The following is a 21,839-nucleotide window of genomic DNA, read 5'->3' on the forward strand; positions in this document are numbered from 1 at the left end:
AGCATCTTTTCATGTGTTTGTTAGTCATCTGGATGTTTTCTTTGGGAAAGTGACAATTCTTGTTTTAGATGAAAGGTAGCCTACTATACAAATTTTCCCTACATTGCTAACTCACTTCGAAATATATACCAGGGATTACTCCATGGCAAAATACACTAGTTAGCAATTATTACTTTTACAAATCTGTATATTTCATTGTATGGATATGAAATAATATATTCAAGTTTCTATGAAGGATAATTTTCATTCTTTTGTTATTGTAAATTGTAACATCTAAATGACAGATGGTTGCATATATCTTTCCAATTTTTTTCTGTGATATCTTTAGGATAATTTTCTAGGAGAAGGCATTGCTATATCGAAGATTAGAGCATTTTGATTTTGCTGAGCATTGCCAAATTCCCTTCCATAATGGTTGCACCATTTTGCATTCTTTCCAACAGTGCATGGGTACCCCTTTGTCTTCAGACTCATCAGAAAAAAATCTAATTTGGATTTTTGCCAATTTCAGCACTAATGTACTCAAGTTAGTTCAAATGAAGAGCCAATACTTTTTCTACTAATGTATATTGTTTTTCTGATGCCTAATTTATATAATTTGTAATATAAAAGTAATTCTACTTCTTAATGCTGCAAAAAGCATGTGCTTATCCATTTATTCTACTACTTCTTTATGCTGCTTTCAAGTGCATGTCTCTCCATTTATTCTGAGACATTATTGCAATCTATGCTAAAGTAAATGTGATTCTACTGACTTCTTTTTATGTATTTCAAAACTATATGTGAATACATTAATTAAATTATTCCAAAGACCATTTCTAGCATATATGTAATCAGCTCAGTCCATTTCTGTGGGGTGTAACTGATACAGTTAAATCCTGCCTATTGGGTTCCTGTGTAGACGGTCTGTTCTGATCACTGTGATAGAGTTTTGACTAAATTGCTTTTCAGGGTATTTCATTTTTCTGCTAAGTTTAAAGCCCTGCTTTAGACAAAGAAAGCTTAGATGACATTATAAAAAACATGCAGGACACTTTAAAACAAATAAGGGCAAGACTAAAACAATGTTGAATTTCTCAGCTCTTTGTTGAGTCACTAATACAATTTCTGAACATGGCATACACTTTCATTTATTGTCCTGAATTTTAATTTTTTGCCTAAAGCTAGCCATTTTTCCTTAAAGTGAATCATTGATTGACTCTCCCTCAAGCTGAATTTCAGACTCAAACCACCTGCAGCGATACGCTTGTTGTGACTACAGAATCAGTCAGGGAAAGAAGTTTTGGAACCGTCTATGCTCCAATGACTTCTCTCCTCTTTTTTCAATCAGAGAAATATCCCAGACTCCCTTCACCGGAAAGCAAACAAAAGCAATAGATCATGAAAATGTTGATGAAGTGGTGCGTAGAAACCAAACATAGTGGCAGCCACTCAGCTTTAGATTCAAGTGGATTCATTTTTAGTAGAAATAAAAATAAGCCCAGCTTTCCAAAACACATCTCAGGTTCTGCCTGAGATTTCATGAGAAGATTTTGTCAAGGAATATGCTTTTATTTTATCAGGGGAAAAGTGAATGACTCTAATTTTTACTTATTCAGTATAAGATGGAGTGTGACATATCAATTCCAATAAGTTCAGTTCAACAAATAGTTGGTATTGCTACAATATGAGATGAGCTATGTGAGGTGTTTGGAAGAATACAGGGGTAAGTAAGAAATGATCTCTGAGTTAAGGACATCCTCTCAAGTTAATTCAATACCTCCTCTTGATCTTTTAAAGTCCTTTTAAGGTCCTTTTGCAGTGTGGATAGAATTCTGGGGATTGTGTTGGAGTCATTAAGTACTTTTTTGTGTGTATCTTTGATACCGCATTTTTAACTAGTGGAATCACATTTCTTTTAGATTGTGTCCAAATTATTCTGTCTGTACATGTAGTCCAGCATCCAAGCAGAAAAATGAGGATGATACTGCTACCAGAACATGAAAAGGGGAACATAGGTTGCCAAATCAATTTCAAGCTCAAAAAGTCAGGTTAAATATTTTTCACACGCACACACAAAATCAGGACAGTTTCATGAGTGAGCCAGATGCTGGAATATGGTTGAACCAATGAGGCAGGAGAGGATTTTGGATGCAACTTAGGAGACCTCCTCCTCTAAAGAGAACAAGAAACACCAAGAATCTTTATACTTTAGGAAACACTGTGAAGGGAATTTCCTAATTAAACCATGTTGAAAAATGAAAATGATGTAATTTTTATGTCTTCGGTAGTAACTCAGATTCTATGCCTACCATAAGGCTTTTCTGAGTGGAATGAGCTGAGAAAAAAAAAATACCAAGTAGATGAAATCTCTTTCAGAAAAGAAGTAAAAGGAAAATCTCCTTCTCCTGGCTCCAGAGAATTATGGGGACAACAGAGGTACACCTCCCTCAGAGGTACAGGAGACATCTGGTTGAGATGTGTGAGTCCCACTGAAGTGAAATCCTTGCAGTTGTCAGAGGGAGAAGTTGAAGGTGGGGACTTTGTGGCTCTTCTTCCTGTTCGGACTCTAGCGTAGACAACCGGTGATATGCTGTGGTCTGGAATTGATCCAGGGCAGTTCTGCAGAGAACAGAGTTAGGTAGAAAGGACCTATTTAACAGTCGGGAAGTAATCTTGGCTCTCTTTGGTTATATTTTACCAGAGTTGCCTCCTGGTCCCAGGAATAGTGAAAGTAATTGGGAGTCTATGGGCATGCAGCGGATCAGATCCAAGATGACCCCACAGCACAGGGTGTCGGTTAGACTAAGTCTAGGGGTCTGTGGTGGTTAACAGGAAAGAGAATCAGAAGATGTCTCCCATACCAGCGTGAGTACCACAGTGGGGTTTAGTCAGACATAAGGTCTCACTAAGGTGTTGATAGGGACAAAAACCACAAGTTATGCGAGGCAAAAGTTGAGCAGCAGGAGCCCTTATACTGCCCAAGGATGGAAACACAGGCACCAATGCCACAGAAATGCTAACCAACACAGACACAAGAGTCAGCTTAAGGCAAGAATATTTCCTTTCTGCTAATGCTGTAAAGTCAAACCTAGATGCCTTCTTTAACAACGAAAGATGTCTTCTTGGAGGAGGGTGAATGTAGAATGGAGTACGACTTAGATTGTCAAGAAACTGAAAATTAAAACAAATTGTTATAAACATTTTTACTATGTTGGGTATGTTGAATATTAATGGTGATCAACTACTTAGAAAGTAAAATCAGTGATAGATAAAAGAAGATAAATTTTGGGAACACATTTAAGTGCAGTGTAAATAAACTTGTAACCCCATTAGAATCACATTATAGTTCTTTGTCATCAATTCTGTATATTCAACGGGGTGTAACTGACTTGAGGGCAGAAAGCTACCTTATTTTTCTTTGGTATCTGCTGTGAATAGCATAGTGTTTGGCATATAGCAAATGTTTATTAGATTGAAATGAATTTACCACTATCAAGAGCATTTGCTTTCAAATCAAGTTTCCCTTGGGCTAGGGCTGAATAACCCTAGGTGAGAATTCTGGTATTTCTCCAGAGGTTCTGAATCTTGACAAACTAGTTCAAAGACAGTCTAACCAGAGGTATTAGAATAAGCAAAGACATAGAGATAAGAAACCAGTGTGTTTGCAAAATGGTGAGTTCTCCAATTTGGCTGATTAGGAATTATCATTGTCAGTGTTAAATTCCAATAATAATATTAGCAGTTACAACTCACTAAGTACTTTTTCCATTAGCATATTACTGTGCTTTGCAATTTATATCCTTCATTTCAATTAACAATCCTATGGCAATAGGTATTACTGCTGTATTAGCTTCCAATTAGGAGACAGAAATCACACAGCAATTTAAACATGGAAAGTAAAATACAAAGAATTAATATAATATTGGATTGGCTAATAAGGGGGAAAGAAAGCTAAAGAATTTGCAATAACAAATATAGGCAGAAGCCTCTACTCCTAGGTAGGGATGATACCCAGCACCCAACAATGAAGCAAATCTGCATAATTTCCTCCTATGGGACTGAGATGCAAACTTTTTTGGAAAGGTTGCAGCCATGGCTCACTGGATGGTAAAAGTGGCTGAGGTTTTTCAAAAAAGGCTCATTGAGAATCATCCTCTGGGATGGTCATGAAGCTGTCTCTGGAAAAGTTCTGAGCCTCACAGTGCCCTGAGAAGCCAAGGGGGAAAGCTATTCACAGGTATGACCACAGATGGTCATACCTTTTGCATAGCTACTTAAGTGCATGCCAAGGAAGTTGCTTGTAGAAAAGTGCTGCATGTTGCTTGCCCACAGGTGCTATTGGCTGCCATGTGATATAGGAGCTGGGTACCCCCAAATTCTATGTGCTTCAGGAACCTGGGAGAGAGGCTCACCCTAACCAGGCAGGGAAACCCCTACCACCTCCGGTGTCTCTCCAGCACCCTCTACTGATAAAGCTTATCATCATGTCCTCTAGAAAAGGAGAAACAACAGTGTCCAGTAGTAGACAATGAAATGCAAATTTGAAACTAAAAACCCATCTTGTTTATTTTTTATAGATTAGGAAATTGAGTGTCAGAGAGATTTTTGTGACTTTCTGAGTCACGCAAATTATCAGAAAAGCTTGGAATTCAAACACGTGTCTGTAGTTTTCATTATATGCTGCAGCTCTAGAAGATTCATCTGACAACAGTGTGTGGGAGAGATTGTAGTGGCGTTGAGGCTGGGGTAGGAACATCTAATAAATTGTTATAGTGAGCCGTGTAGAAGAAAATGATGATTTCTGAAATATGTAACTACATGGACCTTTCTTGTGTAACTTGTGAATTTTCTTATCTAAGTTAAGCTGGTTAATACAAGAATTCAGTTGCTTTGAGTGTTACCTGGTAAAAAGAGTTGGCAAGAAAATGTTAATAGATTCATTTAAAGGGTATTATTGTATATGTATACAAAGAAATAATTTACTATATTTAGATTCACTATATTTAGATTATCCTCAATCTAAAATTTGCATTTCACATGTATCTCTGTCCGAGGAACACCTCTTACTGGTTTTTAAAGCCTTAAAAAGCCATCTGGTACAGATAATACACCTGATGGGGTGAAGATAGCTCAACATTTGTTTTCCATTCCCTTCAGGAATTTTTAGGCCCTTTTTACCCTTCCCAAAGCCTTTGGAATCTCCAGGTATGTGCCAAAACACTTACTAGGGATAAAAAACCGTGGGCATCCCCAGCGCAGTTCTGAGTGCCTAATGGTCAGGTTCCCAGGATGAGTTCCTTGGGTGTGTCAAACCCTTGGGAGACCATGTTTCAGATAGGAGAACTATCCAAGCAACTCTATATAACCTTTAGTCCACAAATTATATGACTTTCTAAATATAAATCTTTTAGCTCAATTCTCACTTGGAAGAATGCAAGGATTTATAAGAATCTGTGTTCTATTGGGTTTACTACTGCACTCTTTCCGTTTTATTAAACTCACTTCTCTCTTAAAACTTAGCCACAGAACTGCTTTTCCTGATTTTTCTTCAACTTTCCCCCTGCCCCACCCCCTTCTGCTTGAGACTAGTGGACAGGATAGTGTAGAGTTTAAGACTGTGTTCTTGGTCCTGAGAATGTGCTATGCAGACCTATAGGTACAGAGAGCATAAGGAGCATAACCGACCATAGGTCCCATATGTGTTCTGAAACCTGTAGCTGCGCTTGCAGTGAGGCACACTTCGTACTGGCTGTTCCTCTTCAATACCTGAGCACAGCAGGGAGATGATGGGAGCTTCGGTCTTGGGAGACAGGGTGATCCTCCGATGGTAACTTTGACCTTCAGACTCCAACAGCCTTGCCAAACAGACTCCCTGCATCTAAGTCCCTTCTGCTCAATCCATTTTTTCCCTCTTTCACTTCTATAGAGACTTGCATAGTGGTCTGACAGCTCTCCTGGCCTTTCCTGGCTTTTTCTCTGTTTCTCCATAGGTATTTCCCCAAGTAAACTCTTTGTATTTTTAACCCTGTTTGGTGTCTGCTTCTTGGAACTCTTGAACTCAGTCATCTATGGAATCAGAAAGTTGGCTCAAACCTGGATTGGCCATTTACTGTCTGTTGGTTACTTAACCTCTGTGTTCTGCAGTTTAGGTATATGTAATATGAAAATAATTATAGTTGCCTACTTCATGGGGTTTGAGAAATAATAAAATTCATATATATATAAACATTTATATATGTAAACATTTATATATACAAACATATATAGCATATATTATTATATATAATAAAAATAAATGCTAGTTATTACATTCTTAAATTCCTAGCACAGTTCTCTGAATAGAGTCTACATGAGAAAGTCTTATATGAGCTGTCAAACATTTTTCAACTCATCTTGTTAGGTACCTCTTGAATTTATACTTGATGCAAACAAAGAGGAAGTTCCCATATCTAGAGACGTTGAAGAATAAAAGCAGAAAATGAGAGGAATATTTATGCTGTCCATATATTGTTTGCACAGTAGTTAGCACAGCAAAAATTTGCACATGCACAACTTAACAGACTCCATTTTGCTGTATTTGGCCACCTTACGTGAATAATAAGAGACAGTAAATTACAGGAGTCAGTAGGATATCAGTGAAGGCTGGGGATACCCTGCATGTAAATGAGATTTGTGAAGGATAAGAGGAAATGATAAGCAGATATTAAATGAACAATAACAAGATTCTTGTGCATAATCACATCTATAAGTGATATTTACCAAATATATGTGCAAAAATTTAATTTTTTTAAATTAATGTTGTTATCTGGAATTTTAACATAGACACATTATCTTGGGGCAACTATCCTGGAATGTCATCAACATGATCCAATCCTCTATTATACTTCATCCCTTTACACAATTTTCATATATGTTATCTTAAATAATTCTCACAACCACATGAGAGATAATATAACAAATATAACAGTCTTATTTACTATCAGGGTAAATGGATAAATAAGCCTATAATGACCTTGTAGAGGACATTTTGCTCATTTCTCATTTATAGTTCAGTGGGATTCTAGATCTGATGAGGAATTGGGTAACTTCAGTAGCATTCAGAATTTCTAGATCCACTTATATCTCTTGAATACTACATTATTTGGGTCTTACATGGAACCTCTGAGACTTTTCAAGACATGGTGAAACAGAAATCATCCTGGACTTTGTCCAACAAATTGAACTCCACAAGAAACGTATTTTCTGGTATATTTGTCCAAAGATACTTGATAGTGTGACAAAAATGGTTTCCAAATAGTCAGATCTTATTCAACTATCATCCCTAAAATCTATACCTATTTGGTCTGTCACATGGTTCCCATCAGGATTCAGTCCAAGAATAAGCAGTAAGTGAGCCATATGGATTTTAGCCTCCCCTGGTGAGTGAGAATGTGCTTGATTACACAGCTCAGAGTTCCTACAGAGGAAGGCTGGCACATATGTAACAGATGTAAGCTCCTGCAGGATCCTGCCATACATCTGCCTTGAAAATGAGTTGCAACAGGGCTTTTATTTACATAAGATTGCCTGCTTCCCTGGTCTTTGTGGTTCTAATGCAACATTTCTCTAAGACTTTTCAATAAACTCATACTCTTATTTTAATCTTCCCATTCTCCCATTTTGGGTGACAGAAATTAAATATGATAAAGAATGAATACCTGGGAAAGAAACAAATGCCACATAATTACAGCCAAGTTGTCTACTTTTCAATTTTATTGTTTAGTTTTCTTTGAAATTTCAAGATACCGGTATTTTACTTTAGCCAGTTACAGAAGGAAGTTAAAACGGTGTGATTCTGTGCAGAATGATGTTGCCTTGCCCTTGCCCTACAGTTGAGGAGGACTACCAGATAACTGTTGTTTCATTCTTTTTTCTTCTGAAAGATACTGATCCAATAGCTGGAAAAAGTACTTGAGATGATTAACCTGACATGCCTCTTGTCTCTATTTCTCCTAGCAGAAGACACTTTAGTGTATATAAGAAACACCTAAGATTCTTGTTAAAAATGCAATTTCCTGGGTCCCACCTTCAGAAATTCTTGATCTGTGTGTCCTGGCAGCACCCAAGAATCTGCATTTAGTAAGGATACTAGGTGACTGATCCTAGAAAGTTAGCTCACACTTTGAGAAAAACACTCTGAAAGTGTTTTCTTCTGATGACGATTTAGCAATTGAATCATCTCTCCCAAGGGACTGCTTTGGTCATACATTTATAGTCAGTTGAAGGTTTGATAAGAACAGCTGAAGAGTTCTGAATAGTGTTTAATTGTAAAAAAGCCAATTAGTCTCTCAAAGGACAGAGATAATAAATTATGGCTTGTAGCTTATTTTAATAGCCATAGATCAAATGGACAGCACAATTAGGTATAAGCAATATAGCTTGATTAACACACTTCAGAACCTGTTGAATCTATCAGTTTTTTTTTCCATCCTATTCCCTCTCCCTTGATCTTCATTTTTTTTCTTTTTACACACACACACACACACACACACACACACACACACACACAAACACATCTTTTCTCTCATTTTTTTGTTGAACCTCCTCAAATTTTTCTTTCACTTCCATCAAGCTGTTATATTTATATCCCCATTCAAATCTATTCCTGTTTTTCTTCCCTCTTTCCAGTAAAGTGTCTTTCCACCCTATATGCACAATGTCCACTGGAAAAACCTCTTCCTGGTAACATTTCAATTAAGTAATACTGTTCAGAATAACATACATGATCAAATGAGATAATTCATGTGGAAATGCTTTGAAAATTTAAGAAGATTTATTAAGCTAAAACATACAAATTTGTTTTGGGTTGAAAAACTAGTACAAATGATATTTGGGATCAAATTCAAGATTGCCTTTACAGAGTGGGAAAAATACACCTGTGTAAGGATGCACCAAAGTGAAGCTCTTTGTGTTTCTCTTGGAGGAACATTGAAGTTATATGGTTTCTGTGCCCACATGAAGGAAGGAGGAAAGAAGTTACAGGAGCTCAGAGCTGAGGTCTGAGCTCTTACATCGTGGAAGGAGCAGAGGGAAGAACACACCAGCACTCAAGCGCAATTTAAGAAAATTCTTGATTGTAAGAAAATTTTGCTTAAGGGATCTCAAAATTCCTGCACTTAGATCTTTATATACTATTTCTGTTTTATTGATTGCAATAGCATTGGTATATGCATTGGTATAGCATTGTCCTACCTTGTACTGTTTGCCTGCCCTAAGCATACTTCATGAATTAGAAGCAGGATAAATGCTTATTTATTCCCTTTACCAATTTTCAGAACAATGAATGGGTACTCTAGTAACCTCTAAAGATAACCCGTAAGTTTTAAAATACCATTATGAACTTAATGAAATTTCACTTATATGACATTATTCTCACATTATTATTTTTTTTTTAAATTTTTTTTTCCAACGTTTTTTATTTATTTTTGGGACAGAGAGAGACAGAGCATGAACGGGGGAGGGGCAGAGAGAGAGGGAGACACAGAATCGGAAACAGGCTCCAGGCTCTGAGCCATCAGCCCAGAGCCCGACGCGGGGCTTGAACTCCCGGACCGCGAGATCGTGACCTGGCTGAAGTCGGACGCTTAACAGACTGCGCCACCCAGGCGCCCCTCTCACATTATTATTTTGATGCTGAAACAGTTCCACTTCTGGAGAGTGAAAGCCTGTTTTCAAGTTAACTTCTGTGTGCTTTTGACATAGCAATTTGTTTTCTGTCAAAACAGGGCATCTCAGATATCTCTTACATATTACCAGATCCAGCTAAAATCAGTTGTCTAAGAAGCCTTGGTCCCTTTCAATATGGAAAGTATAATTATAAATGACATAATCAGGAGGCTTCTTGCCATCTTAACCTCTTGTTAGAAGTGAAAAGAAAAACAGAAAAAGGAATGCCATGATCAAAGGTCAGTAGTTTGTGTAAATACTGTAGGAAAAAAGTTAACGCGAGACTTCAACTTAAAAAAATATCATTTGCAAGTTAGCGTTAATATTTTATTCTAACATTACTTGTTTTCTTGTATTTTCATTTGGCATTTGTCCTCATTTTGCAGACACTTATGCATTTTGTCCATTTTTCTCATCCAGTCTCCTAGGTGTTAACTTCATTAACTGAAAAATAAAATTGCCACCATAAAGAAATTAGACGGTCTCAACCTATGATTTTTTTTTCTTATCTGGTTAATCAGTATGCTAAGCAATGTGAGAACGTATATTTGGACTGAAGATCTGGCTCATTAATCATCTACTACCATATTCTCCCTTCTAAGTAGTAAAGCTCTTGTTAATGAAACTGATGGATAGTGAATAACAACTTAATGAGTCCTTCAATTTTGCATTAGTGTGTTAGACAGCAAAGAGGCATATAGAAAACGAGGTGCTTCAGACCTGAAAGAAATTCCTATTTTAGATCTTAGATGAAGAACTAGAGATCCAAAGAGATTAAGTTATTTCTTCAGTGCCACATAGTTATTATTTAAGAAAAATCGTTTAAAAACTGACTTTGAATGAAATATATTTCCCCCCTTTTGTATCAAAGTTTACTTGGATAAAACCAGATGAACATTTAGCTGTATTTTTAAATATGCTTAAGTGGAAGTAAAACAGTACCTAAGTATTTTTTGTCTTTTGGAATAAGTAATTACAGCCACAGGAAAAAGTGTGTTAAATTATTTATTCTCATCATGAAATTTCTTTTTAAGGAATGCTTAGAAAAGAACAGTATGATTGAGAAAATGTTTATGTCATTAGTTATAAGTCAGTTTCTCACATTTTTGAAAGTTTATTCTGAATTTGAATTATGTACCTTGTCTGAAGGTGATTTTTAATATAGGTTTCCGTGTAGTGAAATTCCATTTAGTGTACAAAATTCAAAATAGAAAAGATAAAAAAGTCTAAATCATAGATTGCTTTAAAGATATTTACCTGTATGTTTTTTCTCAAAGACACATAATCCACATTTCTATTAGCAGAAAGCAGACTGAGCTTATTAGAATGGCTTTTAATTTTCAATAAGTGCTTAATCGCCTATAGATGCATCTCTAATTTTTAAGAATATGGTGCTCTCTTAAACATTTGCATAGACATGTATTCATTAGCCTTTAATTTAGAGATAATACTATGGTTAGCCTTACCTTTTGTAGAAATAATATGTAATAAACAAAATGTGTAACAAATAATGTGTGAAACAATGTGGAAGACATTGTGGCAATAGAGTCCCTGAGCTATAGGAGAGTGTAATTATCTACCACATGTGTGGTAGAAATGTGGTTTTGCATTCTTTGTATTGGGGTGGATTTCTTCAATTTTTTTTTTTTGGTATAATTAACACATGGTGTTATATTAGTTTCAGGTGTCCAATATACTGATTTAACAATTCTATACACTTCTCAGTGCTCTTTAAGAGAAATGTACTCTTAATCTCCTTTATCAATTTCATCCATCTCCTAACCTATCTCCCCTCTGGCAACCACCAGTTTGTTTGTATTTAAGAGTCTGCTTTTTTGTTTGCCCGTTTTCTTTCTTTGTTTCTTTGTTTTGTTTCTTAAATTCCACACATGAGTTAAATCATATGGTATTTGTCTTTTTCTGACTGACTTGTTTCACTTAGTGTTATACCCTTTAGGTCCATACCTGTTGCAAAGAGTAAGATGTCATTTTTTTTTTTATATGGCTGAGTAATATCTTAGTGTGTGTGTGTGTGTGTGTGTGTGTGTGTGTACATACATACCACATCTTCTTCCATTCATCTATTGATGGATACTTGGATTGCTTCCATATCTTGACTATTTTAAATAGTGCTGCAATAAACATAAGGGTGCATATATTTTTCAAATTAGTGTTTTTGTTTTCTTTGGGTAAATACCCGGTAGTGGAATTACTGAATTACATAGTAATTCTATTTTTAATTTTTTGAGGTATCTTCATATTGTTTTCCACAGCAGCTGCACCAGTTTGCATAGCTATTTAGGATTTCGTATGGGAAATTATAGATGAACTAAAGAAGAAACTGTTTGATTTGAAAGCCAATTTTTTAAAAATAGAAGATTCTAGGATTGCTATTCAAGAACATTGGTGTTGAATTGGTAAGAAGACTACCAACTTGGATTTACCCTTTAGGAGTTAAGTCATTTAAAAAAGAAAAGAGGTCTTTGGAAAGCAGAAAGCAGGCCATAATAACTACTTAATTACATAGGCTATAGAAAAGAAAAGCATCTTAGAAGAACCAGGAATGCAGAGAAGGCACCAAGAACTTTGGAGAAAAATAGATTAAAGAACCAGTCTTAGGAAGTTCATAGGGGCCATGATCAAATAATATTCCCTAATTTTCAGAGTTACAGCAAATAGCAGTAAGTGACAGGCTGGATTTCAGAATTATGCTGCATCAGTAAATTCCATGTGTTCCCATTCACATTGAGGTTATGTGTTCGCAGTATTTTTATTGAGATTATTCTGTCTCCATTTTACCAATGTTTGTTAGATGAATGGATGGATGTTTGGGGGAGGCAGTAGTGGTACATAGCCTTCATCTTAGCTTACAGATCTCGGGGAAAAATGAAGATAATTCAGGAATGGACTTTGAGGTCAGTAAGTTACAGGTAATACTTATAGGGGTCTTGAGAACAAATAAAAATATTTTATATGGGTGAGGATTATAAGTAATTATATAACCAGAGGATGGATTGTGATAGATTTAGTCAGGCTATAAGTCCTTTTTAGTTTCTCCAATCAAGAAATAGTCTCTTTTACCATCCATTGAATCACAGGTGGCTTTGTGACTTGCTGTTTCTAAAAATATGTGGCTGAAGTGATGTGTGATCTCCAGAGCCTAGGCCTCAAGATATCTTGCAGTGTCCTTTTTGTCACCTTGGAATGCTGCTCTGAGGCCATAATATTACTAAGTCAATCTAGCCTGCAGAAAGATGGAAGGACGTCTTGAAGGAAAAAAAAAATGGTTTACCTTTTGGTAGCAGTACAAGCTGCCAGACATAAGTGAGGCCATTTGGGACCTTCCTGCTGAGCTCACCTTCCACGTGAGCACAGTTACATAAATGAGAACAAGCAAATTCAGCAAAGGAACCTCCTAGACATGGTTCAGAAACAGGAAAAATAATAAGTTACTGTTGTTATCCACTAAGGTTTGATGTGAGCTTCTTACAAAAAGGCATTTAACTGGAAACAAGACACGATGTTATATAAAAGAGAAGAAAAGATATTTTATGTAAGGAAAGACCACATTCAGTTTAGGAGAAATATGAAAATGTTCATGAAGAATGTGCTATTTGAGGTTTATATTTGAATATGTGTCTGAAAGATAAATTGGGGACATGGTGTAGAAGAATTTGAAAGCCACACTGTGGTATTTATACTCTGAAAGCAATGGGAAGTTGGCATTGTTTGTTTAGGAGAGTAGCTTAAATCCACTGCATAGCCAGTAACCAAGAGTGGAACTAGAACATTGAAGGTACCTCTTGAATCATTGTTCAATGAATGTTCAGAAGTTTTTTCTAATCTCTTAGATGTTACAACACATTGACATTCTTAATGCCAGTTTAGTCCATTGTGAGAATGTATCAGGATGTGTTAGGAAAAAAGCACTTTAATGTTCCTCAAAGGGCCTGAGAACAGAAGTGAACAAAATGTCTTTGTATTGAATATAGTCTTGAATATATTGGCATGCTGCAAACCTATATGGATATATTTTAAACAGATAAAGGAAAAAGGCTGGAGTAAGAGTAAACAAGATGACCTTTCTGGAAAAATGTGCCACTATTTTATGCATGGTCACAGGGTACTTTATGACACATAGCGTTCATGTGGAAAACATTTGCCCTCTTGATCGTTTGGATTAATTCGTACCATAAATGCATCTTTTCCCATCCTGTTCCCAGATTCATGGGCTTGATATATGGCGCTATTTAGGTCTTTATTTTTCCTCTTAACCTGCCCTGAGGGAGTCTTCCAGTGTGACCATACTGATTGATGACCACCCTCCCAGTGACTAACTCCACAGAGTGTATGTATGTACAGCTTTATGGCTCATGGAACTCTGGGAACATTTCCAGTCACTTTCTTTTTGTTTGCCCTTGTTTCTAGCTCTCTTTCAAAGAAGCTTGTACTTACTCTCTTACTTTATTTGACTTTGTCTCAGAGAGAACCACTCTTAAGTCCTGATTTCAGATACTGCATCCTGGTCTTGACTTTTGCCTGTGCCAGTCAGGAGGCACGTGACATGAGCTTATTTGTACTGTTATCTATCACTGGCTCCATCTCGTGCCCCTGGCTCTCATTGTCGTAACTTCTTCAGCAGAGTTGTGTATATCAGAGAGGCTCAATAATATTTCAGGTTTTTTTTCATGATGAGCTTTTATATTGCTGTGTAAATACATTATATTTTCTCTGTATTATAATTGGCTGCACTTTAGACATGTGTAGTGTCAAACTGCTGAATTTGCTGAATTGTCCGTGATTACTTTTACCAATTAGATTATTTATTTCCTTGTGCTTGATTCTGTTTCCTAAGCTGCTAAAACTTTCCTTCTCGTTGTCATGTTCCTCACTAATTAAAGACACACTGGGTGCTTTTCCACATCAGTTATGAGTAACCTAAAACAAGGAGGAAAAGCTTTGGGCTTGAACTGAGTCCCAGGAACATAACAGCTAAAATCCAAGTTTCTTTCACACTTTACTCTCTTCCTCCTTCCCTCCCTTCATTCTCCACTTTCCTTTTTCTCCCTAAAATAATGTTAACTTCTCCTTGTCTAAGTTATATGGGTCCACCAAAAAACATTTTGAGAAATAATAAAAAGTATGGAGAAAAACCTCCTCATTAATTTTTTTTTTCCTTGAAAGACCACCAAACTGTGTTTTTTGGAAAAGACTCTTTGTGCCTGGAGCCAAATACTAAGACATAGTCTCTCTTTGACAGTCAGTGTTGTCCAATAGTTTTTTTCTGGCTTATAAAGATGATGATGATGATGGTACCACTACTTATTGTACTCTTATCATACATAAATTAATTTAATCTTATTTCCATCTATGTTGAGTAGTTGAATCATCACCACTTTTAAAAAAAAAATTTTTTAACGTTTATTTATTATCGAGAGACAGAGAGACACAGAGCATGAGCAGGGTGGGGCAGAGAGAGGGGGAAGCAGAATTTGAAGCAGGCTCCAGGCTCTGAGAGTCAGCACAGAGCCCAACACAGGGCTCCAGCTCACAAACCACGAGATCATGACGTGAGCCAAAGTCCGACGCTTAACCCGCTGAGCCACGCAGGAGCTCCAAATCATCACCATTTCTTTCTAAGATTTCCTTTGACATACAGAAAAGCCAAAGCCTCCATTTTTAGAATCACTCTTCCTGTATGTTCCTGGTTGGCCTATGCCAATAAGAAGCATTTTTATTTGACTAGGAAAGCAGAAGGAAGGAGAGGCCATTATTCTCAGAAAGCAGTGTCAGCCAGATGCTGTGCAGATGAGACACTGATTGATATGGGCTTTCTGGCCAGTTCCTGGGGACCACCCTCTCACTGCTGCAGAAAGAAAAAGTCATTGGGAGCTTCCGTATATTTTCAGGAGTTGGAGCAGCTAACGCATATCAGTGCTCCAGGCTGAGATCATCAGGGTGGCTTCTCTGACCTTCACTCCCCAACTCTTCAAATTTGTGGGTAGTTCTCTCATTCTTTGTATCAAATCTTTCATGCTTAGCACTCTCAACAATAGCCAAATTATGGAAAGAGCCTAAATGTCCATCAACTGATGAATGGATAAAGAAATTGTGGTATATATACACAATGGAATACTATGTGGCAATGAGAAAAAATGAAATATGGCCTTTTTGTAGCAACGTGGATGGAACTGGAGAGTGTAATGCTAAGTGAAATAAGCCATACAGAGAAAGACAGATACCATATGGTTTCACTCTTATGTGGATCCTGAGAAACTCAACAGGAACCCATGGGGGAGGGGAAGGAAAAAAAAAAAAAGAGGTTAGAGTGGGAGAGAGCCAAAGCATAAGAGACTGTTAAAAACTGAGAACAAACTGAGGGTTGATGGGGGGTGGGAGGGAGGGGAGGGTGGGAGGGAGGGGAGGGTGGGTGATGGGTATTGAGGAGGGCACCTTTTGGGATGAGCACTGGGTGTTGTATGGAAACCAATTTGTCAATAAATTTCATAAAAAAAAGTTTCATCAATTATTTTTTGAAAAAAGAAATTTATCTTTTGAACCAGAAAAAAAAAAAAATCTTTCATGCTTAGAACACATGAAGTGGTTTCTCTTTTCCAGGAATCCCTGACCAGTAAAAATAAATTCTTTAAGTTTGGTTGATATTCATATTCTTCAGTTAAGAAAACAGGTTTTGTGAGTCATATAACTTGAACTAGTAAGTGAAAGAAGAAAATGAGTCCAGAAGTCTTTCTTTGGGTATATACAAATCACTTGTTCTTTTGCTTATCAGGCCTTCCTGTGCTCACTTCCAGCAATGTTGCCTCCTCTATCCCTTCATGTCCTGTGGCTGCAGCCTCTCCGAATACCCATGTCAGCCATCACTGTTCTGTAATATGAGCCCCTAAATACTCTCAGAGTAGATTTTATCCTCCAGTTTTCATGTTCTTTCCTTTTAAATAAAGGGCCAAAATCAAAGGTAAATTTGTGTTTCTTATTTTATCATGTCTCTTAGGAATTTTTTTCATTCTCTCTATACCCTTTTACTAGAGTTTATTGACCTTCTGACCTGATGAGATACTTACAAAGATTTTTCAGCTCTACATTGGGATAATGACCTTAAAATCTAAAGATGCTGCTTTGGAATCTCATCTTGTAACCTTCTGTGTTACTAATTATTCAGGGTAAATAGTCTGTATCTTTACAGTGAGCAGTTTAACTCTAGCATAAATCCAGCATCGTTTGTTAATTTTAGAAGTCAAACATCAAAGTTATCCAATTTTTCTTGTCAAAGATTTAAATTATATGACAGCTGAAAATTAATTGCTAAATATATCAGTAACTTCATTTTTCTTAAAAGATAAGTGATTCCTGAAAAAAAATATGGAATAGAGTTTCGGTATGTCTTGCTTTATTTCATGGGGATTTCCAATTAAATGCATGCTTTTGCTATCAATTATCATGGGAAGATAAGTTAAATCCACTCAATTAAACAGTCACTTTTGAAGATTCTGGGCCTGACTTTGACCCATCTTAATGTTAATTTAGCCTCCTTTCAAAGGGAAGTGAATGATTTACCTAAGGATTTCTGTTCATTAGTATTAATTAGTGAATTCATTCGACTATGTCAAGAGGAGATAAGAGATAATTTGAAGGGGAAAAGTAGTACCTTTTGATGGACTATGATAATCATTAATTTATCTCTATTCACTTTATATTGCCATGGAAAGATACAAATGCTTTTGCCTATTGTCCTCTGTAAACTTCTGTTTTTACACCTGCCACTATATCAAGTTCCATATGGACTATAAAGTGCTCAGTTTCATTGCATGGACTTACTGACTTTTGTAGTCATCAGATTTCAAATATTTTCTATCATCTCCCCTTATGTATTCCTTCATTCCAGACTCTTACAGAGGCTCTGTTGCAGGTGCTATACTCTACCCATAAATCAGTCAAAAAGTCAATACATACATATATACCTAGACAAATACATAATGACCACTAAACATGTTCTTGACATGAGAAACTCAGAGTGAAGGCTGGGACAAACATGCAAAGTAATTATAATAAAACTAGGGAATTTTGAAACAGAAATATGATTAAAGTGGGTTATCACAGAAGAGGAGTTAACAAATTTGCTTTAATTGTCCAGGAAAGCCACACTGGATGGCTGATATATTAGCTGGGGCTTAAGCTGTGTGAGCAGTTCTTTAGGCAAAAAAGTGGAGCATGGGTTGATAATGGAGTAAAGAATCCTAAAGGAGGGAACAGTATAGATACTCTGGTTAAAGAAAAATAACCAAAATAAGATAGTCATTACTTTCATATTTAATGTTTGTAGTCAAATTTAATTTAAAACTTCCCATTTTATATCTCCTCTCTTATTTTAGGCTTACAGCACTCATCATGTACTGGATGCCACATAAATATAGCTTCAACAACTTCTTGGCTGTTACATAATTCCAAGTTCTTTAGTTTAAGCTAAGGTAAATAATGACTATATTAAAAACTTAGTATTTTTATAGTTACCATGGATTTAATTTGGGGATTATAGCCTCTCCAAAGAGACCTTATCAGTGATGCTTTCCAAGAGTTAGCAAGAGCATTAAAACAGATAACAACAACAACAACAAAAACAACAAAAACAACAACAACAAACAAACTAGCTCAGTTGTTTCTCATAAAAAACAACCAGTGTACTTAAATATTAGGCAAGAAATTTATTGGATCGGTGTGGAGGATGTATTACTTCAGAAGGGGTGTGCATTAGTAAAGTCTTAAGGAACCTTGGTCAACTCTGACCCCAGTCTTTTTAATACATGAAATCTCTGCGGCATAATGGGCTAAGGTTGCTTCCTCCTCAGATCCATGAGGACTTAGAATAGGTAGGTTCTGGTACTGATTCTGGCACTTTCTAGAAACATGGCTAATAAACTTCTTGGAAGTGCTGTAGTTTCCCCTTCTTGTTGCATGGGATGATGCCATTCTGCGAAAATGAAATAATACATATAGGAAAGAGCTATGTAAACTACAAAGTACTTTATCAACTCCCTAGACATTGCCAGATATTCTGGACTCCTGATTATGCACATTGTGGAAGGCACCATTTGGGAACAGATGAAGGAACCACATCATGCATGGAGTCATTTAGACAATGTCAGGGCATGACCAAGACTTCTATCCAATGTCTCTTCAGGATTCTCTATGCTATACCATGTTGAGTTTTTCTGTGAGTTTGTGTTGGAGAAATGGACTTAGAATATTGCTGTGTTGGCAGTTTTGCCACTAAAAATGACTACTTAGAAAAAGTGTATTTGTGGTCCATCTGCTTTCATTGTGGGAGCTGTAAATGTAGGAGATACATTACTTCCATTAATCTGTGCTTCTGAGTGCATTTCTTTTAAAATTCTTAGAAGTATCTGTCATTTTATACTTAATACTGTACTAATTCACACTAATGACTTGAAAATTCCCAAGAGATAACTAAATTGTGCAAATGAGTAGAAATGAACATTAAAAGGCAACATTATAAAATCAGGAATGTGGAATCCTGAGATGTACTTTATTTATTTTGACAAGGGCAGTTTACTGTCGGTAACTCATAATAAAGTACTGCTGTAGAATAGTAAATGTACTAAAGTTGTTTTATTAAAGTAATAAAGCCTGAATGGGAGTCCTTACTAAAGCCCACCACCATTAAATTCTTACAAAATACTGTAAATATGCCAGGTTATTGTGTTTTTTTATTTTCTGTGTAAAATTCTATTTAAAAATGTGGAGTTTCCAGAATGCATGAGTTTGAAGTCTCTTTCTTCTTGCACTTGTCTTTGGAATGAAGACATTTTTCTAATTACCTGAACAATTCCAAACATTCATTTTCAATTGTTTAGAATACTTCATTAATAAGACAAAGACCAGGGGCGCCTAGGTGGCGCAGTCGGTTAAGCGTCCGACTTCAGCCAGGTCATGATCTCGCGGTCCATGAGTTCGAGCCCCGCGTCAGGCTCTGGGCTGATGGCTCAGAGCCTGGAGCCTGTTTCCGATTCTGTGTCTCCCTCTCTCTCTGCCCCTCTCCAATTCATGCTCTGTCTCTCTCCCAAAAATAAATAAAAACGTTGAAAAAAAAATAAGACAAAGACCATGACCAAGTTCACAGAAAACCTCAATGCTGAGAGTATGTGCTTGATCCTCACTGACTTTTGCAAATACAGAGCAGAGGCACAAGAAACAATGAAGTCAATGGGTGGATTCAAGGAGGTACACCTATACTGTGTGCAAGTGTAGCCACTGAGCTCTTCCTGGTTGATTTTGCCTAATCATGGAGTTTGTGTCCATTCACTCAATTTTACTGTGGTCATATTTTTCAAAGTTAGATATGACACATTTTGTATCTTCTGGGTTCTTTCTGGGCCCATGATATATAGAGCTCTGTAATACGTGCTGTTAATCATAAGAAATTTGATCAGTTTTATGAATCATGGCTAAGGGGAAGCAGAACCATATTTTTAAACTTGGTTTGTAAATGTTTGTCTTCCTGTAAGTTGTGGTGTAAGATGAAACTAGTGATCCATCTTCTCTAGAGAGAAGAGAAGAAGCAGTCATGGTACATGTGAAAAAGACATGGAATTGTCATTGTTGCTTATATTTTTATTAAAGCACCATATGGATGAGTTTGAAAGGCTTAATAAAACCCATTGCCACTTCTGGAAAAGTAACCCAAAGTGCTACTGACTGGCTGTTGTGTCCTTTATTCTGGATAATCAATAGCTCTTTCGTTAATAGTGTGGAACCTGAAGCCATACGTAACTGATTTCTGTACTCTTTTCATACACTTTAGTCTTGCTTAAAGTCATGTTAAGCTGAATTGTGTTCTATCATTTTTTGTTGACTGAAAATCCAGTTTGTATAAATAGGATTATTGTTAGTTATTCAAAACTTCTAATAGGCTATAACCCATACAAAACAAATAAAAATAGCAAGTCCATGGTATATTTTCTCCTTTTATTCAATTTTCTTTGTTGGCATGTTATGTAATGAAATGGTATGAATAGTAATATGTAGTTTGTATGTGGTACTTTTTTTAATAACTAATTTTATTCAGTCTCTTTTTATTAAGTGAATGTGCTGATCACCTGCTAGCTGAAGTTCACCAAGTTACAAAGACATTTCTAACATAAAAGTATAACAAGAAAGCATGAAATGCAGTGAAATTATATTGTTATTATATTTTTCCTCCATTTCTTGCTCCTCCTTGGCCTCATTGTGTATTATGAATTCAAAAGTGGAGGCAAATTGGTGGTTTGTGAATTTTCTAGAACCTACAGAAAAAAACTGCAACCTCATTTTTAGAGTATGAAGTAATACAGTGTGGCCAAAGTTAGAAATGCTCAAATCCATGTGAAAACAAAGTTCCAAGGTCAGCTCAGAGTTAAATATATAGGATAAGTGACAGAGTCTGAAGCATTCTTGTAGATAGTGGTTTTTAGGAATCTCACAGGCTCAGAGTTGTCTGATACATCTCAGTGTGAGTCAGAATTTTCCCTCTGCAAATGTCCTATTTAAATTTTCCACCCCTTACTATCATAGTGTATACAATCCAAGAGGTCTGATTTCAAATTTTAGTGTCATAGTTTACTATTTATGTGACTTTGGATACATTAATTAACCTTTTAAGTCTCAGTTTCCATATTACATGGGTGGAGTTAATAATTACTCCTTTTTCTTAAAAATGTGATGAGGATTATATGTTATAATACAGATGATATTTTTAACTTAGATGTGGTCATATTTTAAGTGCTTTTAAAGTCCATACATTGAGGAGGAAATGTATTGTTCATTCATCTAGTCCTTTACCCAAACCATCAACCACCTTGGTAGGTCTGTATTGTAGTCTGGTAGTTTTGTAGGTATGAGAGATATCTGGGCTGTCTCAGTGAATGCCTTAGCGAAGCTGGGTGGTTACTAGAGACAATGTGTAAACAAGCTATTTTAATACAGTGATACAGGTGCTGTATGAAATACATATAAAATGCCAATGTGACCACAGGAAGAAGAAAATATCAGCTGAAGTATAAACAAGCAATACAGAAAACTTAACTAGAAGGATGGTTCTTAGCTTGAGTCTAGAATACTAAGAGGAATAAAACAGGTGG

This window comes from Lynx canadensis, chromosome A1 (genome assembly GCF_007474595.2).
Source record: "Lynx canadensis isolate LIC74 chromosome A1, mLynCan4.pri.v2, whole genome shotgun sequence".
NCBI lineage: Eukaryota > Metazoa > Chordata > Mammalia > Carnivora > Felidae > Lynx > Lynx canadensis.